Raw genomic sequence first — 16,969 nt, 5'->3', positions numbered from 1 at the left:
GCCCCAATACTTGAAAAACAAAAATAAAAGCATTTTCACTCCTCAGCAAAATCAGCACCCTCCCCACAGACACAAAGAGACGTAGGGTCAGTGAGAGAGGGAGAGAAAATTCTCCAAAACATTTAATTTAATTTAATTTAATTTAATTTGACCAATTGTCACACATTATACATACATTTCTGCATATACATGGTGAAATTATTTATTTTTCACATATCCCAGCTAAGCTGGGGTCAGAGTGCAGGGTCAGCCATGATACGGCGCCCCTGGAGCAGATAGGTTCAAGGGCCTTGCTCAAGGGCCCAACAGTGGTGTCTTGGTGGTGTTGGGGCTTGAACCCACGACCTTCTGATCAGTAACCCAGAGCCTTAACCGCTGAGCCACCACTGCCCGAAAAGGACACTCTGGCAGCGGTGGGATTTGAACCCACGCCCCCAAAGGGACTGGAGCCTTAATCCAGCGCCTTGGACCGCTCGGCCACGCTACCCTATAACATCCACATTCAAACCAAAATATCTGACTTTCTGTTGGTCTGAGCTAATGACTGTAAATTAGAAAGTTGTCCGGCTCGATGAGAACAATATAATTACTGAGTTTTGTGACTGTGGGTCAAAGTGTAAAGCAACCCCCCCACTTTTGTCAAAAGGTGGCGCTACTGAGCCCCTGCACCACGCCCGTTTCTGAAACTTTGCACATGTGTACTGGCTAATAAATTTGATGTGTCTGTCGAGTTTCATGCAATTTCAAGTATGCTAAGAGTCTCAAAAGCATCAAAAAAGAATATTCGAGTTTGAAGCGTTGGCGCGGCGACAGTATCGAAGATATCAATAATCCTTTCACATGTCTACATCTGCCGTGTGTTTACATTATACACCTAAAGTTTTAAGTAAATCGGGTAAAAATAAGTGGGTGATTTCAAAGCATTTTGAAAGTGACACACTTCCTTCTGCCAGTTGGTGGCGCTATAACTTTGACTGACAATAGTCACATCCATGCGATCGGCTTCTTCCAGCGATCACGCTGCTGCGGTTTCATGGAGATCAATTAATGTATGCAGAAGTTATAACACACTTCCCCGTTCCAGGGGGCGCCGTCGAGCCCCCGTGCCACGCCCCGGTACCAGCTTCAGCCCGGCCCTAATGGCCGCGGGTTCTGACCAGTGTGCAAAGTTTCAAGAGTTTTTGAGCATGTTAAGAGCCCCAAAAGTGCCCCAATAGTCGTAAAAATAATAATAATAATAATAATAATAATAATAATAATAATAATAATCCTAACGAAAACAATAGGGTCCTACACACTTTGTGCTTGGGCCCTAATAATAATAATAATCCTAATGAAAACAATAGGGTCCTACGCACTTTGTGCTTGGGCCCTAATAATAATAATAATCCTAACGAAAACAATAGGGTCCTACGCACTTTGTGCTTGGGCCCTAATAATAATAATAATGAATTTCAGGTTGTGTTAACAAGGTTTATGATTGACTGCTGAAGATGAATTAAGCAGTCTCACAGCCAAGTCGGCTGTGGAGGCTTATTTTTTTTTTTGTGATAAGACGGATCTTTTAGTACTAGCCTATCCCTTTGTCTGTTAAGAACTTGGCATAGGGATTTTGCTATTTTAAACAGTCAGCTTGTGGCATTCGGCCCATGTCTGGCCCACACAGGACTTGCCATAACACAAGTCTAGCTCATCATGACATTCAGCCCAGGTCTGGCCCACACAACATTTGCCAAAACCCATTTCAAGCCCGGCTCATGACATTCAGCTCAAGTCTGGCCCACATAACACTTGCTGTGACCTATTCATGTCCGGCTCATGACATTCGGCCCAAGTCTGGCCAACACAACACTTGCCGTAACCTATTTAATGCCCGGCTCATGACATTTGGGCCACCTTTGGCTCACACAATATTTGCCGTAACACCAGTTAGGTCCGGCTCATGACATTCAGCCCAAGTCTGGCCCACACAACACTTGCCGTAACCTATTTCATGCCGGCTCATGACATTCGGCCCAAGTCTGTCCCACACAACACTTGCCGTAACCTATTTCAAGCCCGGCACATGACATTTGGCCCAAGTCTGGCCCACACAACACGTGCCGTAACCTATTTCATGCCCGGCTCATGAAATTTGGGCCACTTTTGGCCCACACAATAGTTGCCGTAACACAAGTTAGGTCCGGCTCATGACATTTGGCCCAAGTCTGGCCCACACAACACTTGCCGTAACCTATTTCATGCCCGGCTCATGAAATTTGGCCCACTTTTGGCCCACACAATAGTTGCCATAACACAAGTTAGGTCCGGCTCATGTAATTTGGGCCACATTTGGCCCACACAACACTTGCCAGTGCCGTAACTGAGCCGTAAGTGCCAAAAGTGGCCCAGATTAGGTCTAAATCTGTCTGCTATCTGGGTTATTGAACGCTTTAATAGAACGGATGAGGTGGTATATAACAGCTATAAACTCTAAACACTACATCAATGTTTTACAAGACATTATTCAAGGATACAACAGTAGTTATCACAGAAGTATTAAAATGAGGCCTGTAGATGTCAAAGAACAAAGAAAATGAACCGGTCGTCTATGACAATTTGTATGATAATCTGTGTAAGAAGACACCTGTATTTAAATACAAAATCGGCAACATGGTTAGAATATCAAAGATGAGGGGGCCTTTTACCAAGGGGTATGAACAAAACTACACAGATGAGTTCTTCACTATAACCGAATGTATACCACGTCAACCAGAGCTGGCCCAAGGCATAAGCGAACTAAGCGACTGCTTAGGGCCCCCGCAGCCACCAGGGGGCCCCCAAGAGCACATGAATTGACAGCTTTATTTATTTTGTGACATTATGTCAATGGATAATGGTAATTATACAAAAACGCATTATGTTAACGGGCTGCAGGATACAAGCGTTGTCAGACAGTTATTTGATTGAAGAGGCAGCAGCATTGCAGCAAAACAGCAATTTCACAAAAAAAGGACATATCCCTCTGGTGCAGAGAAAATGAAAAAGGAGAAAAACAGCAAGATAAAGGTATGTTAAGTAGCTAGGCTATGTTACGAGCTAACGTTTGCTGACAAGTTAGTTAACATAGCCTAGGTAGCATATCATCTTGTTTTAGGAAAGTTCACGTTTGATTAAACATCCATAAATAGCCTTGACATCTTAATACATTATAATACAACATATTACTTAGCTAGTTTTAGATTAATGCTTTTGTCTTCTGTGTAAAAATAACTTGTTCCTGGGTATATCATTTTTGTAATAAAAATAAGCTTCTGTTCCATAAACTTAGTACTGATAACCACTTAACATTTATTTACATTAGCCTACCATTTTGTGTTCTTTGTTATTATATTCCAATATCATTATGCCTCAATTAGTTATAGATTAAGAGTTGTTGTTTTAGATGTACAGATGGCTTGCTGCTATGTACAATCATTTGTTAAAATAACATTCTGTTCCATCAAATATGTTCTCTTATGAAATTCCCTAGAGGCACTGTTGAAATGTTTGGAGGTGGGGCATAACCAATGCCACCTGCCCCAAGTGCCAGTGCTACAGCTGATGATGATACAGCAGGGGCCTGTTTCAGAAAGGAGGTTAAGTGAAAACTCTGAGTATGTTAACCCTGAAATGAGGGAAACTCTGGGTTTTCTGTTTCAGAATGGGAGGTATGTCAAACCCAAGAAAGCAAAGTAAGTCAAGCCCGTTTCTGAAAGAGAGGTAACTTATGCTCAGAGTCAGTTACCATAGTAACTTACTCTGTGAACCTAACCTGGTCGGGAGCAGGTTTTCTTCGGTAAACCCAGAGTTTTAAGAGGTGTTTTAACAGCTCATTCATTGTTTCGGTACATTCATTCATTGCGCACATTTCCGTCACGCAGAGAGCATCAAAGTGAATGAAATGGCATGTCCTTTTATGGATGATCCTGTAGATGAAGAGGCTGCATTAATTCGTAGGGAGTTACATTTACGTCGGGAGAGGATTTTGAGGCCCAGAGTGGATTTTTTGTCGTATCCCTATGCATTATTATTTGAGCGGTACCTTTTTTCTTTACAGTCAATTAGATACATCCATAGTCTCATCCATCCTTACATCAGTAATGTCAGCCATCGTGGCAGTGCTCTTACATCAGAGCAGATTCTTTACGTTTCTTTGCAAATGGTAGTTTTCTGTATAATATTGGGGATGCAGAACACATTACTAAGGCTGCTGTATGCAGAGCGGTAAGGAAAGTGTGCCTCGCTCTTAAGCGCTTTCTGGGAATTTTTGTGTTGTTTCCTGGGCACAAACCCGTGAGAGCCATCAAAGAGGAGTTTCACAGGATTGCAGGTCAGTGGTGTAGAAATCAGTTTAAAGGAGGCTAACCTGATAAATGACGATCAGTTAAGAACATCTTGCTGCGACCACTGGAAGTAACCTAATAATTAGAATTCCCTTTAGGATTTCCCAGTGTGGTTGGATGCATTGATGGCACACATATTCCCATTATTGCACCTTCTGAAAATGAAGCTGACTATGTCAACAGGAGGTCCATCCACAGTATTAATGTGCAGGTACACTGACAGCCTACTGTTTCTAATGGTCAAAGACTACATCACAATACTGTAACATGTCTCATTCTTTGCACTGTCAAGATCATATCTGATGCTGCACATATCATCACAAATGTGGAGGCCAAGTGGCCCGGCTCTGTTCATGACTCAAGAATGTATCGTGAGTCAACCCTGAGCAACAGGCTGGAAAGGGGTAAGTAAATGTATGTCCTATACACTTATTTCAATGTATGCACTACACACTTACAGGGGCACTTCTATGCAGCACTAAAGCAATGTGAACTTTCTTACAGGAGAGATTGATGGCTTTCTGCTGGGAGATAGGGGTTACCCATGCTGACCAACACTAATTACCCCTTACCCAGAACCTGAACCAGGCCCTCAGCAGTGCTTCAATGTGGCACACTGCAGGATGAGAGCCTGGGTGGAGATGACCTTAGGCCTGTTGAAAGCATGTTTCCAGTGCCTACGTCACCTCAGGGTAACTCCTGAAAGGGCCTGCAACATTATTGTGGCATGTGTTGTTCTCCATAATATTGCCAATAATTAGAGGGGAGCAACACCCTGCCCTACAAATACAAGACCCCGAGGAAGACCCCATCAACCCTGCAGATTTCCAGGATGGAAGGGTAGTCCGAGATATGATATGCCGCAATGTCTTCTCGGATTAATACACATGATATCCTCCACCACAACCAACCAAAAAATAAAAAAGAAATGAATAAACACAATATCACAACAATTTATTTGGTGTTCTTTATTTCCTACAAATTCAAAAACAGTTAGATTTTAATAGTTTCAATACTTCCTAGAATTAACCTGTGACCATACACTCACCTCTAGCTTTAGTTTCAGAATCTCGATTTCCAGATCTGCCTTTTGGATCTGGCGATCCAAGTATATAAGTTCTCTGCTGTTTTTTTAATAAGATGAAGTCTATATAACTCCTTAACTGGCAACTGAAAATACAATAGATTAGAGTTACATTGTTTGTTTGTTTACTTTATTTGTACCCGTAGGTAAATTTGTTTTACAGTGCAATGACATTCTATTCTATGGCATCCAATACAAAAAACACAAAACACAGGACACTACATTACACATTAAGGACAGATAAAAAAAATACTCATAAACTTAGTGAAGTGCTCTCAAAAAAAAATGCTCTCAAGAGCATTTCATATAATCTTTTTAATGTCTTAAAATCATAAGACCCCTAGTACATATCTGAAAAAACACCTCTACAATTTGTTAAGCATATCAATCGCATTTGTTACGAAGCTGCTTTTATATCTTTTCGTTCTACACCTAGGGACTTTATATCTCCTCGCAGACGGTAATAACTGAAACTCATTTCGCAGAGGGTGAGAGTCATCATTTAAAATTGAAAGGGCCATCCTTTGTAATTGTTTGGCATATAGTGATGCCACTCCTGATTTTGACTCACATCATGTAGTTCTAAATAAATTCTACATAATTAAACTGTGGCATTTACTGAAAATCACTGAACTGTCTTCATCTGTGCACCAGAAGTCGATGGACCTTCCTCCTGCTGTTCTTCCACACTCTGGGGGACGGGGGGAGAGATGAGAATGTCAGTTTATACTTGGATATAAACTTAGATTCTATAGGCTACTCCACATACAAATTTGAAGAAATGTGTAGATTGTTTGATGTGTAGACACATAATAATAACATTACCTCTGTGGCAGCAGAAACTGTTTCTTCATCATCCTGTGAAGATGAGCATTTGGTTGAGTACACTTTATATTACTATTTGTCATAATTTCTGGTGTATTGAGTAGGCTACTTACAACTGCCTGGGGTTCTGTTGGGACAGGAGGCTCCAAAAGACATATCACTGATTCTTGAGACATGGGACAAAACAGGGTGAAATATTAAAAAAATAAAACCTTGTGCTCAGACAAATTAAACTACATGTATGTATCTAACATGTACTAAGCTACTGAGCTACACTTTGATACAACCTCCCAACTTTTCTCTTTTTTATCAAAATGTGTTTTTTTTTCTTTGCCATCACTTATTTTGTGTCACAAGACACAATGTGAGCACCAGCAAACTTGTCTCTTATTGTTTTGAGGACAGGATCCATGTATGCCCAAATGGAGGTAGCATTCTGACGCTTGGATTCCGACACATTGCAAAAGCCAGCCATTTCATCTTTTGTGTAGTACATGCCAGTGTGCAGATTGAGTTGAGGGAGGTTCTTACAAAAATGGCATGACTATATACTTCAGAGCTATCTTTGCATTTCCATGCTTCTGTGAAGTCAACATTCATGATTATACTGTTTTCATCACAGTTGTCTATCATCTTCCTGTATTCTCTGGACTGATTTTTAACCAAACACACATGTGGTGTTGTCTCATTGTGCAACAGGTGTTCATACAGCCGTATGAGTTCTGCTATGGTCCCAGTATGCTTCACAGGTGTAGTGTTGTAGTGAGATTCGCCTGCCAATTGGTCCTTTACCCGTTCTCACTGCTGCCACTCAACATTGATCAGCTCTTGCTGTGCTGCAATAGGTGTGCTTTTGTGAAGACATCGAGTACAAACACGCAGGAGACATGCTTCACTTGGAGGAGAGCAACAAATAAGCTCAAAACTATCCTCAAGCTTGCTACTCTGAGTAACCCCATGTACTCTCAAGACCTCAAGCATCATCTTTGCATTTTCATGGTATTGGCACTGACAGGTCTTTGGATCAGACGGTTTGGGAGCTGTGACATTGAAGGGGCGAAGAGTGCAGAAAGATGAATAACTCAGACTAATGTCTGGGTGTTGGTTGGTGAACTCTGTGGAGGTTAATCATTGTGTCTGAGATGCTTTTTCTTTTTTTGTGTAATTGTGTCTTGTTTGTCAATGGTCATACGTGCAGAATTACAAAATAAGTTTTGGACTGTTTGTGCGATTGTTTGAAGGTATGTGGGCCTTCTGACTTTGGATTTCTTTGGCCTTAGTGTTTTGTATGTCAGACCAAATTGCCTCATTTTGCACAGCAGCCGGTATTTTTTAAGAATCCTCCCTGACAAGAGAAGGTTCTTAGATTTTGCATGAGATCTCTGAAGTTTTGACTGTTTTCCTTTGTTGAATTCTTTCATTAGAACATTGTGGAACAGGAGAGCGTTCTTTACGGAAGGGGACCATACATTTCTACTGCGCATAATTTTCTCTGTGTTAGTTCTTGGCGATTCACATGGTGTGCTCTTGTGTGTTGTTTCCAATGGTTGAGTGTCTGTCTGTCTTTGCACTCTTGATTTTCTCTGGCTATGCTTCCAGTTCTTTCTCCTTTTTCTGAAATCCTCTATTTGCTTTATTTTTCCTACCTCAACTGTCTGTTTCCACCTTTGTCTCTCCTGTCTTAGATATTCCTCTTTTAATTCCTTTTTTTGAGACTCTCTGTTCCTCCCTCTACGCTCCTCCAATGAGAGATGCTGTCTAGCCATGCTGGACTGAAACACCCAACAGCACTCTGAATATCTTTAATCATATTTGCCTATACTATGCTAGATGGGGAGTGTGTCTATGTTCCCTCAACCCTAACTCCGCTCGAGTCGATGACTATCAATCCAAAAAAACAATATATGCTGTCATGCCACATATTTAGTATTTATACATTATTAGAAAAAGTAAACACTATTTCTATATTTCATATAATTTAAAATATGCTTGATAACCACTAAAACATGACAACTTCACATTGAATGTCAACTCCGTCATTGGCCCGTCACCACAGTCAGACAGAATATCTGATGGAGTTGACATCTGACTGTTGACACATTAGGCATTTTTTCACAAAACATATGGAGTTCATGTAGTAGCCATTTTGTTTTTTCTGTTGATGCTAGATGCTAATAGAACCAACTTCAGGAGATTAAAATGATCTAAACATTTCAAATAATTTCCTCAGAAATTGGAAGAGGGTGTTGACATATCATGGTTGTGACACAGGATATATTAACAGTAAGATTTAAAAAGTTTTATAAAGTAAAACTTTTTATAAAAGTTACCAGAGCCTGTCTGGCATTGATGCACTCTGCAGAGGTGGGAGGTGGCAAGGGGTCTTTCAGAGTGACAGCAGCCCCTGATATTGCTGATTTTTTTATTTTTTTTTACATTTTAATGAATGTCTGACGGTGTTGACAAAAAGTGGGGACACAACATTGAAACATGCATGTGCTGTTGAAAAACAACCTTGCTCTGATATGAGATATTATTAAGAGTTGCTTTTGATTTAACAAGCTCTTTTTAATAATTAAAAAACAATTTGTATCCATTTATTGCATATGAATGATTGAACACTTCTCTGTGGACACACTGTTTTAGATGTAGTGAGAAGACAATAAGTTCCATAAATTTGATATAATAATCATTAAATGAAATTGATGGGGCAAATTGTGTTAAATACATTCTAGTATAAATCCCTCATAATATCTACAATTTAAAATATTTTCATTTTTAAACCTAATAGCAGTTACAATTGCAGGACGTGTTTTGTCCCAAGTCTCAAGAATCAGTGATATATTACCATCAGAATCTATTGGGACCAACAAAAAACCCAACTCAAAGTAAAATAAATGGAAATATCACAAATAGCCTATATAGAAAATAACACATAGGTAGACCTCTTACATTTTATGAAGGCACTTAAATCTTCAGGAGTGACTGACTCTGAAGTCCCTCCAGGAATTCCCTCAGCCATTGGCCTTCCAGCATTCAGGCTCAGGGCCATCTCTTCTGCATTTGTCAGAGGTGGTGGTGCAGGTCCTCCCCCTGTTTTACGAGCCTCTGCCTTCTTTCTGTTGGCTGAGTAGAAGTCAAATGAGAATGAACATTTAGATCATATGTCACAAATGCACTGCTAGACACTGGATGCTATTTAGTTATTTAATATGTCAAATGTTTGTAAAGACAGGTACCCTACACCTATGTTATGCTCAAGCCTTACCTGATTGAATTATGTTTTTATATTTCATTTTCAGCTGCTGCCACATTCTTTTAATGCTTGCAGGATTGCACCTACATGAAAATTAAAAATAGGTTTAATACATACTGTTCTTCCAGTTTCACCTCTGATATTTTAACAGTTGGGTACTCTAAAATAGTTATTAATTACTAACTACAAATTACATCTTCAACAGTGTAATTAGATTAATATAATAATTACTATCTCTAGAAAGTATTGGTCTACTTATTACTAATTAATTTAAAAATCCCATATCAACCTCAACCACTTGAACAATACAAGAAGAGATAAGAAACTGCACTTTTAATGCTTTCAAATAAACAATATACAATTGCATGAATTATTCTTGAATTGACCAAAGTGTGTAGAGGGAGCAGGGGCGGATCTACGGGGTGGCAAAGGGTGGCAGCTGCCACCCCTGGGATACAGTCTTGCCACCCCTGTTGCCACCCCATTTATAAATCAGATAATATTTTTTTAAGTATATTTTATGTTCATAGCCTACACGTTGAAGGCCAATGAGACCCGCACCAAACTCCTCTCAAACAGAAATCGCCGATTTAGAATCCCCTCCCCCTCACAATGGTTTCACCCATCACCAGTACGGCAGCGACCCCCGCGAAATTTCACCAGTCAGTCACGCCAGCAGAGCAGCTTGGATAGTGCATCGGAGTCGGAGAAGAGAGGCTGATAAGCAGCAGTGAGTTTTGAGGTAAGTTTTTGACACAAAGTCGAAAAAGTCCATAGCAGACAGTTAACCCTGCAACAACCACATTGTTACGTTATTTACATCCGCAATACTTTGTTGTCTCATCGAATTTGTCCATGATCGTCAGTCAGAATAAGGGTCTAGCGTTAGTTCAGCTCTTTGTGTGTGTTTAAACTAATGTTACTGCTGTCATGCATCCACTTTCCCAGCATCTATGACTATCCAATTTTGAAAAATGGTCAAAATGCCAAATTAAACTGAGATATCTAAGCGGTGTCATAAGCTGGTGATGCACAAGCACTGCACGTGTGACTCACGTACTCAGAGTAGGCTACTAGTCTAGACATTTGAAGCTGATGTCAGCACATCACATGCTTAGTGCATGAGATGTAATTGCTTAGATTCCAGTTAAATATTTCATTGGGTTTGCTGGTAGATGAACCAACATAAAGCTGAGGCCAGCACAGCATCTGATGCATGATTAACCACATTTGTCTTAGTAGCTTAAGCAATTTGAAATGTATTTCTGTACAATTACTTCAACTTACTGAAGTGAGTGCATTTTTATTAAAAACAAAAATTCCACTACATTCCACATGATACTGGTATTTCATACAATGTATCAGTGCCATGACCAAACTTGCAAAAATCATGATCAACTAGAGGAAATAAACCGTAACATTGTTAACAGCTGTTCATGGCTCTGCAGCATTGTTAGTTAAAAACTTCTCATGATGGGAATACACAATAGTATGAATCTAGTTAAAGTATTTACATTTTACTAAGGATTAAGATTCAATTAACATGGATAGATGAATTGGAATTGTACAACATGGTTTTAACCAACATGCTATTTTTACGTTTGACAAACTGCAGGTCAGATTAGGATGCAAAATGAAAAGGTTTGGCATAGCCAAGTTCTTTCAACCCAAGAAAAAAGGGGGAACTAGACACAGGTGGAGAAGACAGGGAGAGAAGAAGGGAGACTGGAGAGAAGTTAGACAAAGATGAGCAGCACAAGAGACTGGAGCAGACCGAGGGCCAGAAGCAGACCAAGGTTCAGGAGCAGCAGGAGACACTAAGGCGGACTGAGGGCCAGAAGCAGTGTGAGGGGCAGGAGCAGCATGAGAGACTAGAGCAGACCGAGGGTCATGAGCAGGACGAGGGGCAGGGTCAATATGAGGGTCATGAGCAGCATGCGGGGCTGGAGCAGCCCACTGAAGAAGAGGGAAATGTAGGACGAGAGAGAGGGCAAATCAGTGAAGAGTGTGAAAGTGAAACTGGAGAGATGGCTAGGAGCAGCGAATGTCAAGCTGGCCCTCATGGTATGTTGAATCACTGCTGTAATAAAGACATGTCCAACTCTAGGAGGCAAAATTAAAACTGATCTTGTTTAGATAAATGCAACAAAAATTTTAATATGTTGTCAGTACTGTGATTTTGTTTTGTTTTCTCTTCTCAGATATATCAAAGCTGAAGGCAGATGATCCGACACAACCTGTGTTAAAGGTATTTCCCAAAACCATGCAGGGAGGGGCAAGGAGGAGCTTCCATGGACAGTGGTATGAGGAATATCCTTGGTTGGAATATTCAGTGGCCATGGACGCTGCGTATTGCTTTTCATGCCGGCATTTTTCGTCTAGCAAAACTGTTTATACCTCTTCTGCGGGATACAAAAATTGGCGCAAGGCCACTTTCAAAGATGGTGGCTTTAGTGTACATTCCAAATCTGAGGCGCATTTGAATGCAATGACCACATGGCGAGATCATCAAAAGATGATGAAACGCAACATATCAGTATTAGGCATGATGAATGATGAGAATCACAAACAGATAAAAGAGAATCAACAATACATAAAGACTATAGGTCAGGTATTGCGTCTTACTGCAATACAGAATATAGCTCAGCGTGGACATAATGAAAATGATGAGTCTAGGAACAGAGGCAATTTCCTTGAGATTTTGCACGTAGTAGGAGATCATGATTCTTTTATTAAAAAAAGACTATCAGAAGGCCCCCGCAATGCGATGTATACTTCCAAAAATATCCAAAACGAAATATTACAAATCCTGGTAGGGATGGTCCAGAAGGACATACTAAAAGAAGTCAAATCGAGTCAGTACTTCTCTGTTACATCTGACGAAACAAAAGATCTCAGCAAAAGGGAGCAGTTGTCCATAGTCTTAAGGTATTATTATGAGGGAGCTGTACGGGAGGGCTTCTTAGGCTTTTGGGAAGCCGAACATTTGGATGCCAGCTCCTTAGCTACCAAAATCATCTCTTCTTTGGAGCAGTATGGCCTTGAATACAAGGAGAATTTAGTGGGCCAAGGGTATGACGGCGCTGCAGTTATGAGTGGCCGGTGCTCAGGGGTGCAGACAAGAGTTAGACAAGTAGCCAAATATGCTTTTTATGTCCACTGCAATGCTCATTGCTTAAATTTGGTCATTGTCGATTAGGTCAAAAAGGTCCCTGAGGCTGGGGAGTTTTTACTTTGCTCCAGCAATTGTATGTGTTTCTTTCCGGCTCTTATGTCCATCAAAAGTGGATGGAAGTACAAGCGGAGATGTTTAGTGGCCCCCTAGAGAACTTCAAAGCCTCAGCGACACCAGATGGGCCTGTCGCGGCATTGCCTGTAGGAACCTTTTGATAGATTGCCTGCAGTACTCAAAGTGTTGGATGACATATCATATGAGGTTGATCCTGAAAGATCTACTGAAGGCCCGAGGGTTAATGTCTCAAATTGACCTGAACTTCATTGGGCTACTTGCCATATTTAGACAGGTGCTGGGTGACGCAAAGTTTTTGTCTGAGCTGCTACAGTCCCCAAACTTGGATCTCCTCAGAGCTGTAGACTTAATTGAGACCCTCAGGGAGACCTTTGAAGAGCATCGCAATGAGGATGAGTACTTTAATGAGCTGTGGAACACAGTAATCCACACATGTGAAACCTGCAACATCCCCATCACTGTTAGGCTAAAAAGAGCCAAACAGACACCCAGAGCACTAAATGACAGTTATGTCACATCCACACTTGGTCACAGAAGCCAAGTTAATGGCAAGGATGCCTTTAGAACAAACATATTCCTGCCCATAATGGACTCCATTATTGGGGAAATGCAGAAGCGTTTTTCAGCGCCAAGTTGCAATATAATGAAAGGCTTACAGGGGCTAAACCCAGTTAGCAATCACTTCTTAAAAGAGGATATTGTCTTGCTGCTTGCTGAAGCATATGGCTCAAATATTGAGGATCTGAAAAATGAAGTCGCTCAGGTTGAGAGGCTTTTGCAAGGAGTAAAAGAGATGGAAAAAATTGCCCTTCATCTTTGATTGAACTGCTAGGTTATTTGGACCCTTTTAAAGAGGTGTTTTATGAGATGCATCGTTTATGCAAGATTGCAGCTGTTTTACCAGTTACCACAGCTGGATGTGAGCGCAGTTTTTCCACTCTAAAACTCGTAAAAATCACCTGCGCTCAACTATGCTAACTGAGAGATTGTCCCATTTAGCTGTGCTCAGCATTGAGAGTGACCGTGCAAAAGCAGTGGACTTAAACGAGTTTGTTCAACGCTTTTCTAGCATTCATGGAAACCGCCGTCTGCAATTGATTTAACCTGTACAGTTTAATAGTCATGTGCAATAAAATAACAGCATCTTGCAAATAAGAAAATTGCATTAGGTTATAATTTTATCAAGTTAGTGTTTTTCATTTCAAGATGTTCTTTTTCGTATGTTTGCTGCATACAGTATGGAGCCTCACAAATGCCTGGAATCTATAAATGTTTATCTTGAGATGAAATGCCTAAACTATCGGCCTAGTTAATATGAATTCCATAGTTCCTCTGGATTTTGAGGTCTTGCCTCAGAAAATTGTGTTTTTGATGTTTGCCCTCAAGTGATTAGCAGTTTAGAGAGAGAAAGAGAGAGAGAGAGAGAGAGTGTGTGTGTGTGTGTGTGTGTGTGAGAGAGAGAGATTAATTAAATGTACATAAGAATGTCAATTGTTGTATGTTATATTGTAATAAATCCAAAAATAATTTTGACTAAAAAGGTACTTCACTGAGTCTTTATTGAATCAGAGGGAAATGTTTTGACAGTCATGGTTATCATTGCAACAATCCTGCATTATAATCTTGTTTCAATCCAGATAACCTAAATCTATTGATGGCTTATGGTGAATGATTAAATCTGTCCATATTCCCTCAAAACTCACTAGAAGACATATTTTTATCTCCTGGGGAGCATACCCCCAAACCCCCAATAATTGCTTTTTCACAAAGTACAATTTAAGTATAGACTACACAGACTGTTGATAGTGATTACACAGAGAAAGGGTCCACAATTCACAAATTAAGACCCACACCATCCAAAAACCCATCTACATCTCTGATTTGACTCCCACTCTGTGTAATGTAGTGTAGAGAACAAAACACATTCAATGAAAACCGTAGCATTTTAAATTATGAATAATTTCCATGGCCCCCCTCCTGAAACCTCATGCCACCCCTTTGCCACCCCAGGAAAAAATCTCTAGATCCGCCACTGAGAGGGAGAAGGTTACATTTAAAAATATACCTTTTAAAATGTGATGTTAAATCCACTATTGTTTTATACAGAATTGTTGCATAGACTATGAAACATTTAATGCAATTACATCAGATTTTACTTTAAATTACAGAAGAATTAAGAGTAACCCCTTTAAATAAATTACAGTATTTACATTTCTTAATAATTAATTACACCCAACACTTTATAACAGTAATTCAAATGTAAACTCGAGCAGCTATTTTCTCCCAAGCTAACTCTCTGTCCTTCGCCGCTGCTGCCGTGTTGATTTTTTTTATAAATATATGTTCGTACTCTCCATAAGCTTGCAGAAGCACTTCTAGTTCTGCTGGTGAGAAATATGCAGACCTCTTTTTTCTGCCGCTGTTGCCATGGTGACTCATAATATCTGCGCTCCATTGATAATGGCTGTTTATAGTTGTGGTGCACTCGGTTAACTCAGGGTAAGTCAACTCAGAGTTCAAGTTTTAACTCGGAGTTGGTTGAACCTCCTTTCTGAAACAGACCCCAGGTGAGTTTTCAATAATCCCAGATCAATATATTTATATGGATAAACCATGCCTTTTTGTGAGAGATTTTTTTTGTTTTTGACAGACAGTTGCATTACCTTCTAATATGACATCTAACATGGCTAGCTTTTTTTATTATTATTATTATTATAATAATCATCATTATCTTTCAGGTCCATCCTCTGCCAGAGGGAGCACTTACCAGCACCCACATCCACTGATCCTACTTTTCTTTCGTTTTGTATTTGCTCAATTTACTGTAGAATATCCTGAGATTAATATTTCCAATTATAATTATTTATTTAATGCTGTTTATCTTAATTTTTAACCAAAAGCAATTAAGTGGTTAACTTGTTTACAGTAAATGCATTGTGTGCTGGTTTATTTAGCTACTTTACAGTACACCGCATTAAGTATGCCACTTAGTACTGTAAGACTTTGAATATTAAAGTGCAAATGAACACCTGACCACTCTCGTGGGTTTGCTACTGTTACAATTAAAAACTGTAGAAGGGTAAAATCATGCCAGGCAGACATTTGTATGATTTATGCAACACAGCTACAACTAATAACATTGATAATGGGAGTGTTAGATTTATAGTGTGTGAATAATCAAGCTTGGACAATAGTCAATCGTATTGGCGGCACAGAGGGGCCCTCAAATCAAATTCTTCTTAGGGCCCCATAAAGGCTTGGGCCGGCCCTGACGTCAACCACCAGTCTACAATCTATCTGATTATGGTGACATTATCGATGGTTCGTTTTATGAAGAGGAGCTACAAAAAATTGTTTTTGGACAAGGACAAAGCTTTTAAAGTGGAAAAGATATTAGACAAGAAGAAGCACGGCAAAAGAACCATGGTGCTCGTATGGTGGGTGGGATGGCCTCTGAAGTTTGACAGCTGGGTTAATGAAAAAGATGTTGTAGATCTGCAAAGCTCTTAAAGCATTTAAAAATATACATTTGTCACCGAGTTAATTTCTGCAGTAAACATTCATGGATGAAGCAGGATTTTATGTCACATTTCCATGTGTGACCAAACACAGGAGTCATAGGACAAAGTTATGAACTCTAGGGTGCTCGACTACGCCACCTGGGGCCTTTCACACCAAGATGTAACCAAGAGGGCTCTCCCACACAGCTAATGAAGTAATGACAGAGACGTGATATTTCAATACAAAAATATAACAATATTTATTAACAAGTAATTCAATAAAAACAGCCTGGAGTTTGTTTTCTCAACATTATGTGAGGCAATACAGATTAGGCCCCATAGGCCAGCAAAAGGGGGGTAGCGGCTGCCACTAGGAATATCACCGCACAAACAATAATGGCTTCAAGGGATCAGCTGTTTGGAAAGGGTTACCTGTCCTGGAAGAGGAGTGAGACCGACACACCACCCGTGCTGCTGATTATGTTGCCTATTCACGCAAACACGCCCACACACACACACATACACACACATACACTCATAGGCACAGATACTATAAAAAGTGATCACTGCAAATAGTGAGGTGCACATTACCACTACAAATACTGTGTGCGATGGGTGAAAAGGAGGACTCCAATCTGGCGACCTACTCCACAAACAGCTTCAACACTCTGGTTGAATCAGGAATAAGCA

The 16,969-nt window shown here is 40.2% G+C and overlaps 1 non-coding gene across 1 annotated transcript; it reads right to left on the bottom strand.

Moving 5' to 3' along the window:
• Positions 1 to 405: 405 nt before the first annotated feature.
• trnal-aag (transfer RNA leucine (anticodon AAG)) lies at positions 406 to 487 on the bottom strand. Its single transcript has one exon. It is a non-coding gene; the product is annotated as a tRNA-Leu (tRNA).
• Between the last annotated feature and the right edge of the window lie 16,482 nt (positions 488 to 16,969).

The sequence above is a fragment of the Xyrauchen texanus genome, chromosome 26 (genome assembly GCF_025860055.1).
Source record: "Xyrauchen texanus isolate HMW12.3.18 chromosome 26, RBS_HiC_50CHRs, whole genome shotgun sequence".
NCBI classification, from domain to species: Eukaryota; Metazoa; Chordata; class Actinopteri; order Cypriniformes; family Catostomidae; genus Xyrauchen; species Xyrauchen texanus.
This window is presented reverse-complemented; position numbering and strand designations above follow the sequence as displayed.